This window comes from Acomys minous, assembly GCF_964271855.1.
Source record: "Acomys minous genome assembly, chromosome: 5".
NCBI classification, from domain to species: domain Eukaryota; kingdom Metazoa; phylum Chordata; class Mammalia; order Rodentia; family Muridae; genus Acomys; species Acomys minous.
The window spans coordinates 114,473,576-114,489,365 of NC_140494.1; the positions used below are offsets into that span (position 1 = coordinate 114,473,576).

Genomic DNA, 15,790 nt, shown 5'->3' on the forward strand with positions numbered 1-15,790 from the left:
TCTCTTGCTAACTCTCTGAGTAGGTAAGTCATCGCACCAAGGTCTTTCCTTTATGAGAACTGAACAAGCCAAGGTCCCACTCCTAATGGACAGCTGAGACTGACCAGCTTCCTGCTTCTAACTGATGCCCTTCTCTCTGGTGGGGCTGTACCAGCCTTCTGAGTGCCACTGGATGATGACAAGGCTCACCTGAGGATTGTTTTCCCCACACCAAACACGAACAGGAAGTCTAATTCAAATAATACTCAGAAGTTAGGCTGGGGATATGGTTCAGTGGGCAAAAGCACCCACAAACAGGAGGCCCTGGGTTCAGATCCCAGCAAGCACAGGGAGAAAAGCCGGGCCTGGCCACTCTTGTAACACTAATGCTGGTGTGGGCAGAGATAGGAGGCTCCCTGGGGCATCAAGGAAGAGCACAGAGCTTGGCAGAACAGGACATGCAATGTCATCCTCTGGTCTCTGTGCACACACTCACAGGCTCTTACACACACATGCACACACACATGCACACACACGTATCACATGCATGTGCACACACACACACACACACACACACATCATGCCCAGAGTGCACATGTATACCACAGACACACATACAAGTCATGCCCAGAAGGAGCTGATGGTCCAGTCTTGACTGGGTAGGAATTGAGCTGTGGAGATCTACAGCTGGTTAGAAACTCCATTAGCACAACACACTGCCACACTGCCCAGCAGACGGGGCAAGCTGCACACACAAGGTACCAGGCAACACAGTCACCTTTATTTGTGTGCAAGTGCACAGATGCATTGGGGGAAATCTAGGAATAAGCGATTTTACTTTTAGTTGCCCTGTAGGCTTTTGCATCGTTTTGTTAAAAAAATTCGCTTAACTTTTTTTTTTGTCACACTTTTCATTTACTTATTTAGTGTGGAGAGGAGAGAGTGTGCATGATACAGCATGTGCGTAGAGGTCAGAGGACAGCGTGCAGGAGTCACTTCTCTCCTTCCGCCGTGTAGGTCCCGGGGATTGAACTCCTGTCACCAGGCTTGGCTGAGGACACCTTTATCTACCGAGCCATCCTGCTGGTCCCATTTTTTTTTTTTTTTAGTTTGAACAACGTAGCAGGAAAGGGCATAGATGGTCAGTTTCACAGTGGCCTGGGTCTCTGACCATCTTCATTAGGACCCAAACTCAGATGAAGCTACAGCCCTGGGGGCAGGATTGCTCTAGACACAGCCATGGCTACCTTTCTAAGAGGCCTCCAGCAGGAGGATACAATAAGGTGGTTTCAGGAGAGGAGCCCTGGGCCCAGCCTGGCTGTTGTTGGAGCTGCCATGATGTTACATCTCATATATGTATACACACACACACACACACACACACACACACATATATATATATATATTTTTTTTTTTTTACTTAAACATGTGGCTATCTCTCCCGTGAGACAAATGCCTGCTTGTATTTCATGACTTCAAGCAGATGCTTGCTCAGCCACCCACTTTTTGCTCTGCCCAGTATCTCTACTTCTCTATAGTTTTACTATAATTATGGGTGTCATGAGCTTGGGGGGGGGGGTGAGGCCCATTTTCCCTGCCTAGGAGAGGGGAGAGCTCAGAAGAAGCATGAAGACGCAGATGGGGGGGGGGGGCTGCAGATAGGAGGGGGCAGCAGATAGGGGGGGGCTGCAGATAGGGGGGGGCAGCAGATAGGGGGGGCTGCAGATAGGGGGGGGCAGCAGATAGGGGGGGCTGCAGATAGGGGGGGCTGCAGATAGGGGGGGGCAGCAGATAGGGGGGGCAGCAGATGGGGGGGCTGCAGATAGGGGGGGCAGCAGATAGGGGGGGGGGCAGCAGATAGGGGGGGGCTGCAGATAGGGGGGGCTGCAGATAGGGGGGGGCTGCAGATAGGGGGGGGCAGCAGATAGGGGGGGGCTGCAGATAGGGGGGGGGCTGCAGATAGGGGGGGCAGCAGATAGGGGGGGGGCTGCAGATAGGGGGGGCAGCAGATAGGGGGGGCTGCAGATAGGGGGGGCAGCAGATAGGGGGGGCTGCAGATAGGGGGGGCTGCAGATAGGGGGGGGCAGCAGATAGGGGGGGCTGCAGATAGGGGGGGCAGCAGATAGGGGGGGCTGCAGATAGGGGGGGCTGCAGATAGGGGGGCTGCAGATAGGGGGGGGCAGCAGATAGGGGGGGCTGCAGATAGGGGGGGGCAGCAGATAGGGGGGGCTGCAGATAGGGGGGGCTGCAGATAGGGGGGGGCAGCAGATAGGGGGGCTGCAGATAGGGGGGGCTGCAGATGGGGGGGGCAGCGGATAGGGGGGGCTGCAGATAGGGGGGGGCTGCAGATAGGGGGGGCAGCAGATAGGGGGGGGCAGCAGATAGGGGGGGCTGCAGATAGGGGGGCAGCAGATAGGGGAGGCAGCAGATAGGGGGGGCAGCAGATGGGGGGGCAGCAGATAGGGGGGGGCAGCAGATAGGGGGGGCAGCAGATAGGGGGGGGCTGCAGATAGGGGGGGCAGCAGATAGGGGGGGCAGCAGATAGGGGGAGGCTGCAGATAGGGGGAGGCAGCAGATGGGGGGGCAGCAGATAGGGGGGGGCTGCAGATGGGGGGGCTGCAGATAGGGGGGGGCTGCAGATAGGGGGGGGCTGCAGATAGGGGGGGCTGCAGATAGGGGGGGGGCTGCAGAATGTCTGCCCTGGCCCACTCTGATCAAGGCTCCTGGAGCCCAGGGACTGGCTCCGAGTCACCCTTCCAGGCCTGCGACACTGCCTCTGCATACTCGGTCGCTGGCACCTCGGACTGAGATACATTAGCAGTAGCACAGGACATGGAAAAGACGAAACACTTACTTGCCAGCTTGCACCATGGCAAGCGGGTTAGGGAGTACTAAAGAGACTGAACGCTCCAGTGAGGACACCTGGCTGGCTTTAAGCATCAAGTGTGTCTCAAATACTGCACGGGGCATGCTCATCCCCCGCAAAATGACTTGGAGCTTAGTTTAGCTGGGCATCCTGCGCCTTGCTCAGTCTGTGTTTGGGCTTGCTGCGTTGCTAGACTGCTTTGCTGCCGTGCCTCACCTCCGCTATGCTGTCCTAGGGTCTCTAAACACAAAGACAAATGAGGCAGGACTCCAGCCTGAAGGAATTTGCTGTCTGGTGCAGGAGGCAAGAATGTGAGCAGAGATTTCCAAAGCTATGTCCCCCTGTGTCTGAGAATTCGGGGTCCTTGTGGGAAGAGGGACAGCATTAGAAGTCAGCAGAGATCACAGAACAAGAGGAGCAAGTCCAGAAGCAAACCTGAACTTGGATAAGGCTGTGTGTTAGCCTGAGATAAAGACCCCTAAGAAGAGGGCAAGATAGGTCAGTCAGTAAAGTGCTCCCTGCCCGAGCACAGGGGCCTGAGTTAGACCCCCCTGAACACACACAAGAAGCATGCTAGGGTGGCACGTGCTTGTAATCCTGGCACTGGGGAGTAGAAATAGGCAGGGCCCTAGGTGCCCTGGCCAACAGGCCTAGCCTAATTGATGAGCTGCTGGCCAATGAAACTCAAAATCCAAGATGGAAAAAAAAAATTCAACATGGATTACACCTGAGAGACAACACACACAAGGTTGTCCTTTGGCCTTTACACACAGACACACATACACACACACACACACACACACACACACACACACACACACACACACACATGCACAAATCCCCTAAAAAGACCCTTGACAAGGGAAGAGTTAATACAGTCTACTGCAGTGATTTTTTAACTGCCTGGAAAGAAATCAAATTAGAATCATTGTCGCCTTAAGCTTTATACCTCTACTGTGAAGATTTCATGACACAGAACTATAAACTCACTACCAACCAGCAGAAGGGAAAAATGAGCTTTTATATGGTCGTGGAGATAAGAGAATTTCTAAGCTAAATACTCAAAACAGGCATTAAAAAGAAAGTTAAATCATTGCCACCTTGGCTTTTCCTCAGTGTCTCTTCTACTTTTTTTTTCTGGTATTTTGGGAACATGCAGAAGTTTTGGATTTTATGTAATGAAATTTATCAGTGTGGATATTCCCACTATAATATAGAAATACTTATCAACTAATGGGAAAAGGATGGGTATACTAATAAAAAATTGATCAAGAAAAGGATCAGCAAAGAAGAAATTCACACACACACACACACACTCATGAACATACTTACTCATATACACACATTCACACACTCACACATATACAAACATATACACTCATGCATATTCATACACAGACACATGCACAATCATACCCACAAACGTAGAAAGACATTCAAATACATATACAAACACACACCAACACACATACTCAGAGATTCACAGAAACTCACACCCACACACAAACATGCTCAAACACATACAAACACATGCACACAGATACATACAAACACACAGTCTTATCAACAGACAATCACACACAAAAACACACACTCACACACAGCCACGCACACAGAGTCAACCAGCACACGATCATACGCACATTCTCACACAGACATTCAAATGCTCATACACAACCAGGCACACTGACACAAACACACTAACACACACAAGCACATAAAAGTACATGCTCACACACATACACAAAACATTCACACACTCTGGCACGACATTTAAATACACACACAGAAACAGACACATACACAAGCATACATATAAACACATACAAACACAACTCACACATATTCGCACACACACAAATACTCACACGTACTCAGGCACTCACAGACACACACATTCATGCATGCACTCACACATACATATTCATACACTCACAAACTCCTACATTCACATACACACACTCTCATGTACTCTTACATACACTCACATACTTACATACACATATATATACACACATACAATTGCGCATATAAACACACACATAATCACAGACATGTACAATCACACACATTCACACACAGGCAATGAGGTTCAGTGGGTAGAAGCATTCGTACACAAGTGTGAGGACTTGAGTTCGGATCCCCAACCCCAAGGAGAAGCCAGATGTGTAATGTAGTGTCTGCGATCCCAGAGATCCTATGGGAAGATGGTAGGTGGAGACAAGAGAATTCCAAGGAACTCACAGTCCAGGGAGCCTGACGTATGTGGCAGCAAACATCACGCAGGCTCTGTCTCTAAGTAGAAGGAGAAGTTGGACACTGAAGATTATCCTCTGACCCCATCATGTGCATCACACACACACACACACACACACACACACACACACACACACACACATACACACACACCCCAATGCACATATAGTATTCAATTTTAGTAGTAATTCAAAAGGAAAAGTAAATCTAGCATTCAATAGGGTTTGAGAAAAAGACTTCTCGTTCTCTGCTGTGCCATGTAAATAGTAGCCGCCTTTACTCTCTATATTATCAAATATATTACACCTAACCAGCAGCTACTAATAATTTATAGCTGCATATCAGAGAGGACTTCACTAGGGGATGCGTGTTATAGCAGAGTAAACAGTATCCACAAATAAGGTAACTGTTGAGTGTATGGCCGTTCAGCTCACACTTTCCTGTCCTGTTCTGAGCAGCCCCTGCTAACGTGTGGCTGTCTTGCCCTATGGCTCTCAGAGCCTCAGAGCATGCCCAGTTTCATATGTCCTTCTCTTCTCTACTGAGATCTAAACAGTATACCTGTTTTTGTTTTTGTTTTTTGTGGAGATTATTTATTTGTACAAGGCACAGGGTCAGCTTGGCTATTAAGGCCTGAATAGAGTGAGTTTACACCACTGATCCTGTTTACAATCCCCGCTCAGTGACAAGGTCAGAGTCCACACATGACATTTGCCAATGTGTCAAAAAGAAGCAGCTGGGCGGTAGTGCCACACTCCTTTAATCCCAGCACTTGGGGGCAGAGACAGGCAGATCGCTGAGAGTTTGAGGCCAGCCTGGTCTACAAGTCCAGGACAGGCATAGCCAAGGCTACACAGAGAAACCCTGTCTCAAAAACAACAATGAAGAAGAAGAAGAAGAACAAGAAGAAGAAGAAGAAGAAGAAGAAGAACAAGAACAAGAACAAGAAGAACAAGAAGAACAAGAAGAAGAACAAGAACAAGAAGAACAAGAACAAGAAGAACAAGAAGAACAAGAAGAAGAACAAGAACAAGAACAAGAACAAGAACAAGAACAAGAACAAGAACAAGAACAAGAACAAGAACAAGAACAAGAACAAGAACAAGAACAAGAACAAGAACAAGAACAAGAACAAGAACAAGAAGCTTTATTCCCCGTATAGCCTCACACTTTCTTGCCAGCTGCCTTTGGAGCAGTTCTTTCTGGGCTGGGGCCTTTTGACCCTTTGTCTGGGGTGCGGCGTGGGGGGCATTACCTTCTGGCCAGGGGTCTTCTAAGCCGCAGCCTTCTTGCCTGGTCCTGTTGCCTTCTTGGCTGAGACCTTAGCTTTAACAGTAGCTGCAGCTGCAGCTTCAATGGCAGCCTTAGCAACAAGTGCTTTTTTGGGAGAAGCTTTCAGGATATCGGCTCTTTGAAACTTCTTGACTTTCCATCTTAATTATTCTGTTTCTTGTTTTCTTTGCCTTCATAACTTGGAAACCATCAAATCTGTCATCTTGACTGCTTTCTCAGGCATCCATCTTCTCGGCCCATCTTATGGCTGCCCATCCTGTATTGCTATCTGCCTTCTCCCAAGCTTTGCGAACATACTTCTGACACGCCCCGTGTGGGAACTTGAGGGCGAAGTCAGTGAGCTGCATGTCTTTGGAAGAAGACATGGCCTGCCTCCTCACCGGAGTGCAGGGTCCATCCACCAGAGCCCTCTTCTGATCAATACCAGCTACAATCCAGACCAGCTTTCCAGCATGAGGCCCAAAGAAAATGTAGGCCACCTGGCCAACCTCCACAAAAGGCCTGGACACCATGTCAGCGAGAAGCAACAGTATACCTTTTAAAAATATTTTGTTTCAAACATAAAACACAAAGCTTCTTTTCTGAAAGATATAGGTCAGAGAGCTGGACGTGATAGCTGATTATAGAATAATTCCCTGAAAATAGCCACCGTCTGGTGGCTCAAGAACATTTTATTCTTCTAAGAGGATTACAAAAATCAGGACTCAGAGCCAGAAGGATGGCTACAATACTAGAGCACCTGCTGCTCTTGCAGAGGACCAGGGTTCAGTTCTCAGCACGGTATGGTGGGTCACCTCTGTCTATTAACTCCAGTTCCAGAGGATCTGATGCCCCCTTCTGGCTGTTGCAGGCACTGCACCCACATGATGTGTGTGTGTGTGTGTGTGTGTGTGTGTGTGTGTGTGTGTGTGTGTGTGTGTGTGTACATACACACACACATATACACATACATACACTCAAGCACATACATACATGTAAAATAAGATTAAGTCTCCCACACCTATCTGCAAAAGTATTTGCCTACCTGGGGTCTTCCTGAAAGTGTCCAGATATATTCTAACCTAAACTGGAGGTCCTTATGAATTTCTATGGATGTAGATTGTCTCTTTTGGCCTGGGGGAGGGGGGGTTGATCTAATAGAATGTTAGGCAGAAACACCCAGGCCTCAGGACTAATAACCACTGGCCATCTCTCCTGCCCCTGCCTCATTTCTTTTCTTTCTTTCTTTCTTTTTTAATTTAATTTTAACTTATGTGTGTTGGTGTGAGGGTGTCAGATCTTGGAGTTACAGACAGTTGTGAGCTGCCATGTGGGTGCTAGGAATTGAACCCGAGTCCTTTACAAAGAGCAGGCAGTGCTCTTAACCACTCAGCCATCTCTCCAGCACCCCCCCCCCACCTTATTTCTTATGAGGACAGAAAAGAGGAAACACCTACAAGGTTCCATGCCAGCATAGAGCAGGTTTGTCTGTTCCAAGTCTCTTTCTCCAGTGGTAAAGTTGTTCTTTTCTTTCTTTCTTTCTTTCTTTCTTCTTTTCTTTCTTTCTTTCTTTTTCTCTCTTTTTTTTTTTTTTTTTAGTCACCAGCAACAGAGTATTTCCAACAGGCTGGCATTCAAGTTCTATGCGCCTTCATGCTATGTAGTATTGGCCTTTCCTGGGGGCACCTGAATAAGACCCACTGACTTTGACATGGCTGTTGAAGAAGAGCTTGGACACACACCAGGGGGCTCTGACTACCTAAATACTTGTGGCCAGTGTCACCTGAGCCCTACTTCCTCTCGTGCAAAGAATGAAGCCAGACCAGTTCCATCCCAAGCCTTCCTCTGTGTGTGTATGGGGTGTGGGGTGTGGCTCTCAACAGAGGAATGCTGCTTCCGTTCTGAAGAGAGGCTGGCCCACTTGGTGTTAAGCTGAATCTAGGCAGCGGTTTGTGAGGTGTTCTCCCATTATTTCAGGGAGGAACAGGATCCTAGCCTGCACCCATTCAGAGGCTGCTGGTTTGGGGGGACTGAAGGTATTGGCTGCTGTTGGCCATACCCAGCTCTGGGTAGCAGCCTCATTAAGGCAGTCTCAGAATGCACTGGAATTTCTCTTCAGCCTTAACAGCTACTACACACAAAGTGCTTTACAAATTCCGGCAATTTTTTTTTCCAAGACAGGGCTTCTCTGTGTAGCCTTGGCTGTCCTGGAACTCTCTTTGTAGACCAGGCTGGCCTCGAACTCATAGAGATCTGTCTGCCTCTGCCTTCTGAGTGCTGGGATTAAAGGCGTGCACCACTACACTGGGCCAGATTCCAACAGTTTTTTGTTTGTTTGTTTAGTTGGTTGGTTGGTTTTGTTTGGCTTTTTAAGACAGGGTTTCTTTGTGTAGCCTTGGCTGTCCTGGACTCACTTTGTAGACCAGGCTGGCCTTGAACTCACAGCGATCTGCCTGCCTCTGCCTCCCGAGTGCTGGCATCAAAGGTGTGGATCCCGGCAGTTTTATCTCTTTTCATTTGTCCAACAATTTGGACTCTGTACGTTTGCCTGAAGAAAACTCCTGTGATCATTCATGGATGGGGATGATGGGAAGAGTCCACTTAGAGGATAACATGAAAACTGCTTCAGAGGCTGGATGCTGAGGCACCAGCCTGTAATCCCAGCACTCAAGAGCCAGAGGCGGGTGGCTCCCTGTGAGTTCAAAGCCAGCCTAGTCTACAAAGGGAGTTCCAGGACAGGCAAAACTACACAGAGGAACTCTGTCTCAAAACAAAACAAAACAACAACAACAAAAAGGAAAGAAAGAAAGAAAACTGCCCCAAGTTGGCAAAGGAACGTGTAGTTTGTGGGGAGGTTCCTGCCCCAGGCTTGATGGTGCTCGTGTATATTCTGAAAAGCGCTAGAGTAGGGAAAATGCCAGAAGAACTTCATGGCTGCTTCATCCCTTCCCCATGGAAGGCCTCAGCAGCAGCAGCAGCAGCAGCAGCAGCAGCAGCAGCAGCAATCCTGACTGGAAGGACAGAGGGCACCACAGACAGACTGCATCATGGAGACTGAGTTCTGCTCACCGGAAAAGCATGGTTGGCATTCCGGTGACAGCAAGAGTCTCTGTTAGAACTGCAGTGTTCTGTGCAAGCGTTATCAGCCATAGCTTCCTATAAGGAGGGGCCGTCTTATAGGTACCAGAAAGCTGACTGAAACTGTGACAGGCCATGTTCCTGGCTCAGGCTCTATCTGGACTCAGGGGGACTGGCGCTTAGAAGACATGAAGGTAGATGTTGTGTGACCTTGAGTAAGTCAGCTGCATCTGTGCCAGCAGAGTGCTGGGATGCTCTCGGCTGTTAACCTGACTTGGAATCAACTAAAACCCAAGCAGCTGGCACACCCGTGAGAGATTTTTCTTTGGATCATTTGAGAAGGGAAGACCTACTCTAAAGCCAGATCGTTTGAGTTCATAAGGCCCACAGTAAATCTGGGCCACACCTTCTGGTGGCAGTTTATATAAAAGGACAGAAAAGAAGGAAACTTTAGCTTCTTTGCCTGCTTGCTCTTGATCTTGCTGGCACGTTCATCTATCCTGCTGCAGAGGCATTCCTTCCTGGTTTTATAACCTACTTCTTTGGGATTCCAATGTATACTGAAGACTAGCTGAGACATCCACTCTCAAGGACTGAGCAACTTCCAGATTCTTGGGCTTTCTGTCAGGACACAGCACTGTTGGAGTAGCCAAACCACAGCCTGTAAGCCACTCTAGTAAATGTCCTTCTTGTATACATATAGATGATGTAGGTTGCTGCCTCTAAAAATCCAAAACAACCCAGTCACAAGAGTCCAGCGAAGCAAGATCTTTATTTGAATTAGGCAGCAAAAACTGACCAGTCGCTGGTGCAGTGGCGCACACCTGTAATCCCAGCACTCAGGGAGGCACAGGCAGACGGATCTCTCTTAGTTCAAGGCCAGCCTGGTTTATAAAGTGAGTCCAGGACAGCCAGGGCTACACAGAGAAACCTTGTCTCAAAAACCCAAACAACAACAAAGAAAAACAAACAAAAACCGACCAGTCAGTGGCAACAGCACAGACTTGGAAGCTGTCTGAGTCTTCCAATGTTCATCTTAGCAAGTATTTAAGCAGATGACAAAAATGTATTGTACTCAGGCCGCTGCTGACAAATCAGGGCCATAGAACAGACTCCGGAGCTGCGCTGCGACCTAAGCCAGGATGTTACAAGGTTTTCAAGCCCGAAATCCACAAACATCTGTGCCAAGTTACAGTCACAATTTTTCATCAATCACAATTGGTTAGGAACAATCATTATGTTTTGGGGAACAAAAGAAGAATAAGGAGGAAATCAGCTAGCCGTCTGGAATACTCCCCTAGAGCCCAAGAACTTGACCTTAATTTCACCGTGTGATCAAAATGGAGTCTGAGAACAAAATGGCAATGCTTAGGATAAGTCTCATTTGTTTGTTCCCAACAACATATTATATACACACATATATTATATATGTGTGATGTGTATGCATAAATATATACAGAATAATTATGTGTGTATAAATTCTATCAGTTCTGCTCCTCTAGTCTAGTGGTTTTCAACCTTCCTATTGCTGCAACCCTTTAACACAGTTCCTCATGTTGTGGTGACCACCCTCCCCCCCAATCATAAAATCATTTTGTTGCTGTTTCATAACTGTGGTTTTGCTACTGTTATGAGTTGTAATGTGAATATCTGACGTACAGGCTATCCAATATGTGACCTGCAAGGGGGTCACTGCCCACTGCTCTAGAGACTGCTGACTAAAACACAGAGGCTGTAAATAGGGTTCATCTTGTACTCTGATGGGGTGGCTGCATAGAGAACCATGCTACAAAGGCTTCTTACGGTAAGACCAGGCTTACTGGTGCGCTATGTTGTGATTGATTAACAATGCCTGCCATGGCCATAGGCTACTGTTGTACTATGCTGGGATTGATTAGCGGTGCCTGCCATGGCCATAGACTTGGAGACTAAGGCTGTGCACCAAACATCTACCAGCTCTGGAGAAAATGCCACTGCTCCGGTGGTGGTATTGTAGACATGTGTCACCTTCACTAGCTTTTTTTTGTGGACACCGAGGACCCAAACTCAGCTCCTCAAGCCAACTCCTGCCCAAACTAGGGAGCAAACTTTGTGTCTTCTGGTGCCAGAAATCTCACTGTAATTGCAACAGGGTTTTTTTTTTTGTGGTGTAGGTTCTATGTACAACAGTTCTCGGAAGGGCTGTGCATTTGTTTGCTTGCTGCTGAGAACGGAACGTGTTAAAGTCTACACTCAGCCACCACGGTATAGCTGCAGCCCCGGAGGGTTCTTTAAATCGGAGCTTTAGGAAAATGACATGAGGAAAAGAGTTCTTAGAGATGATGTTTTCAGCTTTCCTGAAAATTTTTAAGTGGTTTATAATTTTCCAACAGAGGATTTTGAGAGTGACTATTTTTTCCTCCTTACTAATAGAGAAGAGGCTTTATGTAATTGCACAGTCTATGATGGAATCTCACTTTTGCTTCATGCAGGCACATTTAAGTATTTCCTGTGATGGCGTGAGGATGGCCATAGGTTTGAATGTTTCCCACAGGTCCATGTGTTAAAGACCTGGTCCCGAGTCTGTGGTGCCATTGGGAAATACGGAATCTAAGATGGGGGAAGGCAGCGGAGGAAGCTTCCCACAATTAGTAGACCCTTGAACGAGAGATAGGGACCCTGCTTTCTCCTCCCTGTCTCTCTTGTGTTTCCTGACGGCCGTGAGGCTTCCTGATTGAAACATACAACAGAACTATGAGCAGGGGTGAACTTCCTGTGTTGGAAGGTGATCATCCTGGGTATTTTCCTGTAACTTGAGGAGCTGGGGTGGAAGATGGCTCAGTAAAGGGCCTACTAAAACCAGCATCAGGACCTGAATTGGCATCCCCAGAACACATGTAAAAAGGAAAGTATGGCAGCCCATGCGTGTAACCTCAGCCTTGGGGCATGGGATGGGGGGGGCGGTGGGCAGAGGTGATGGCAGAGGGTGGAGCCAGACAGATCCCTCAAGCTCATTGGTCAGCCAGCCTAGGCAAACTGATGAGTATCCGGTTTCAAGAGCGACCCTGTCTCAGACACCTTGCACTGGCCTTGGGCCTCTACATGCATGCCCACACCACATACAATCAGCCCGCCCCGCCCCCACCATGTACACAAGTAAGTGCATGAAATTGGAAAGTGTGAAGTCCAAGCATATAAAATATACTAAAAGTGCTATGCAAGCCGTTTCTAGAAGGGTCTTCGCCGTGCAAAACTGAAACTACCTACTAAACGCTCTGGAGTCCTCTTCCCTGACCTGCCAGACAGTCTATTGTTTTTCTGTGTTTGACTGAACATCTCAGATAAGGTGAATCATACAGGATGTGGCTTTCTGCAAAGACACTTAGTGTGGTATCCTCCAGGTCTGTCCTTACTGTGGCATGTGTCACAGTCTTCTTCCCTTTTATGGTCAGATAATATCCCGTGGTGTAGATGGCCACCTTTGGCTCACTCCTCCCTCAGTGGACGCCCAGGTTGCTTCCACCTCTCAGGTACTTTGAAAAGTCTTTTGCATCAAGAGAAATGAAAAGCGTTCACGTGGAACTAGGCCTTCTGCCGTGAGGGGGGGGGGCATGTCCCGCTCCCGCCTTGACTTCCTCTTGATAGTTTTGTTTGTTTGTGTAGTCTTTGTCTAACCTAATAGCATACCCATGACTTTCCCCCAGCTGTTTCCCGGCCTTTATGAGGAAATCTGTCTTCTTCTTCCTTGTGGAATTGGCCTTTTTTACTTACTATCATTGCTAAGGTTTATATTTCTTGCTAGGCTGGTTTTTTTTTTTTTTTCATTGCTGTGTGACACCCTAGAGTATGCAGACCCCGAGGCCGCTCACACTCATGCTTTGGTGTGAGTTGGTGTGGCCACTTTGGAAAGCGGCTTGTCACTTCAGGAGGTCAGCATCCCTGCACATCGTACCAGAGTAGCAGTGCTTTTTTCTTTCTTTCATTCTTTCTTTCTCTCTTTCATTTTCTTTCTTTCTTTCTTTCTTTTTTTCTTTCTTTCTTTCTTTCTTTCTTTCTTTCTTTCTTTCTTTCATTTATTTATTTTGTATACAGTGTTCTGCCTGCTTGTACTCCTACAGGCCAGAAGAGGGCATCAGATCACATTGTAGGTGGTTGTGAGCCACCATGTGGTTGCTGAGAATTGAACTCAGGACCTTTGGAACAACAGTGTTCTTAGCTACTGAGCCATCTCTCCAGCCCCTCTTTCTTTCTTTTTTCTTTTCTTTTGGTTTTTCAACAGGGTTTTCCTCTGTAGCCCTGGCTGACCTGGACTCGCTTTGTAGAACAGGCTGGCCTGGAACTCACAGAGATCTGCCTGCCTCTGCCTCCTGAGTGCTAGGATTACAGGCATGCACCACCACTGGTGTCTTTCTTTTTGTTGTTGTTGTTGTTGTCTTTTTTGTTTGTTTGTTTGTTTTTTGTTTTTCGAGACAGGGTCTCTCTGTGTTAGCCTTGGCTATCCTGGATTCGCTTTGTAGACCAGGCTGGCCTCGAACTCACAGCGATCCGCCTGCCTTTGCCTCCCGAGTGCTGGGATTAAAGGCATGCGCCACCACGCCCGGCTGTTGTTGTCTTTTTGTTTTTGTTTTGTTTTGAGACAGAGTTTTTCTGTGTAACAGCCCTGGCTGTCCTGGAACTTGCTCTGTAGACCAGGCCGGCCTCTAACTCATAGAGATCCGCCTGCCTCTGCCTCCCAAGTGCTGGAATTAAGGGCAGTGCCTTTCTTTCTTTCTTTCTTTCTTTCTTTCTTTATTCGTTTTTCGAGACAAGGTTTCTCTGTGTAGTCTTGACTATCCTGGACTCACTTTGTAGACCAGGCTGGCCTCGAACTCACAGTGCTCTGCCTGCCTCTGCCTCCCCAGTGCTGGGATTAAAGGCGTGCGCCACCACGCTCAGCCAAGCAGCTTCTTAAAGAGCACAGAGCTAGAAAATAGCTAGACCAGGATGAAAACCAAGGACTCCGAAACTGGTCCTCCAGTAAAAGCAAGCAATGTCCGAGGGTTCAGGCTAGCTGTCTGCCAGGAACGCTCTCTCTACATGCTCCAAACATAGCAAATACCCACCCTTCATACACGGCAAGCAGAGCCAACAGCCCTTCCTTTTCAGAGGAAGCTCTAAGGGCAGCTTCGAGGGCAGTGCTCCAAGCCAAAAGAACTTTCCTCCACCTTTGTTTCTGCAGGCATGGGTGTGTTTGCGTATGAAAGGCTTGCCCAAGGTGGCCTGCAGGCCTACAGCGCTGTCCTCAGATATGAGTCAGCGCGACACAGCCCCGCCTGGCCCCCTCCACCATTGCAAGGGTCCAGCTTGACTTTTCGACTGGTTGTCTGCTGTTTTCAAAGACTCCCTAAGCAGCAGGCAATATGGAGATACAGCCTAAGTCCGGCTCCTAACGTGGACACTCCTCCCAGTCTCGGAGCTCCAGCACGCCATCTGTACACGCAGCCCCAAGCCACATCCCAGACGGTCTTCTGGTTAAACAGATGTTATCCTCTGCTTCCTTTTCACAGATGGCTGGAGCTGTTAGTGGTCCCATAAGATGTGCAGCCTGGGTCTGGCTTAGTTTTATCACCCAGGAGGTGCCTGTAGGAGAAGAGGCTAGGTTGGGCCAATTCCATGAGGGACTCCAATTCCTTTTCTTAGTTCAACGATGCCCTACTCTGTGTGTGTGTGTGTGTGTGTGTGTGTGTGTGTGTGTGTGTGTGTGTGTGTGTCCCGAGGAAGAGGCACTGCTGGCTACAGGCTAATTATTAGCTCATGGTCTTCCAGCAAAAGATATTCACAAGAAAGCCACATGCTGCCTCATCTCTGGAGAGTGGCATCATGTGGCTTAAGTTTGTCAGAGATCATTGGTTTTTCGGTTTTCACTGTTCTCAGTCTCAATCTAATCTAATCTCAATGGATTGTATAAGTAGAATTTTTCCAAACTCACAGACACCAGTTGTAGAAGTAGTTGAATCACAACACCCTAATTTTGTGGAGCTGACTGTAGCTTTTTTTTTTGCCCCCAAGACAGAGTTTCTCTGTGTAGCCCTGGCTGTCCTGGAACTTACACTATAGACCAGGCTGGCCTCGAACTCAGAGATCAACCTGCCTCTGCTTCCCAAGTGCTGGCATTAAAGGCGTGCGCCACCACCTAGAGATGCAACCCTAGAGTCTATATAATAGCCAAGGGCATGCGTGGGATCCGGGGTCAAATACGGGCTCAGCACACACACGGTGTAAAATACGCAACAGTTCACAGCCTTGGCGTCCTGATGTGTAGCAGGGATTATTAACTAAGACAGGTGTGACAAATCAGCACACTGCCTGGCCCAGAATACC

The 15,790-nt window shown here is 48.1% G+C and overlaps 1 protein-coding gene and 1 pseudogene across 2 annotated transcripts in view; both read right to left on the reverse strand.

Annotated features, from left to right (window-relative positions):
• Nucleotides 1–15,790, reverse strand: part of NRG4 (neuregulin 4) — a 211,101-nt gene that overhangs the window by 44,364 nt on the left and 150,947 nt on the right. The gene's annotated exons all lie outside the window — the stretch shown is intronic.
• LOC311598691 (large ribosomal subunit protein eL14-like) lies at nt 6,375–6,907 on the reverse strand (annotated as a pseudogene). The gene has a single exon. The product of its transcript is annotated as a large ribosomal subunit protein eL14-like (transcript).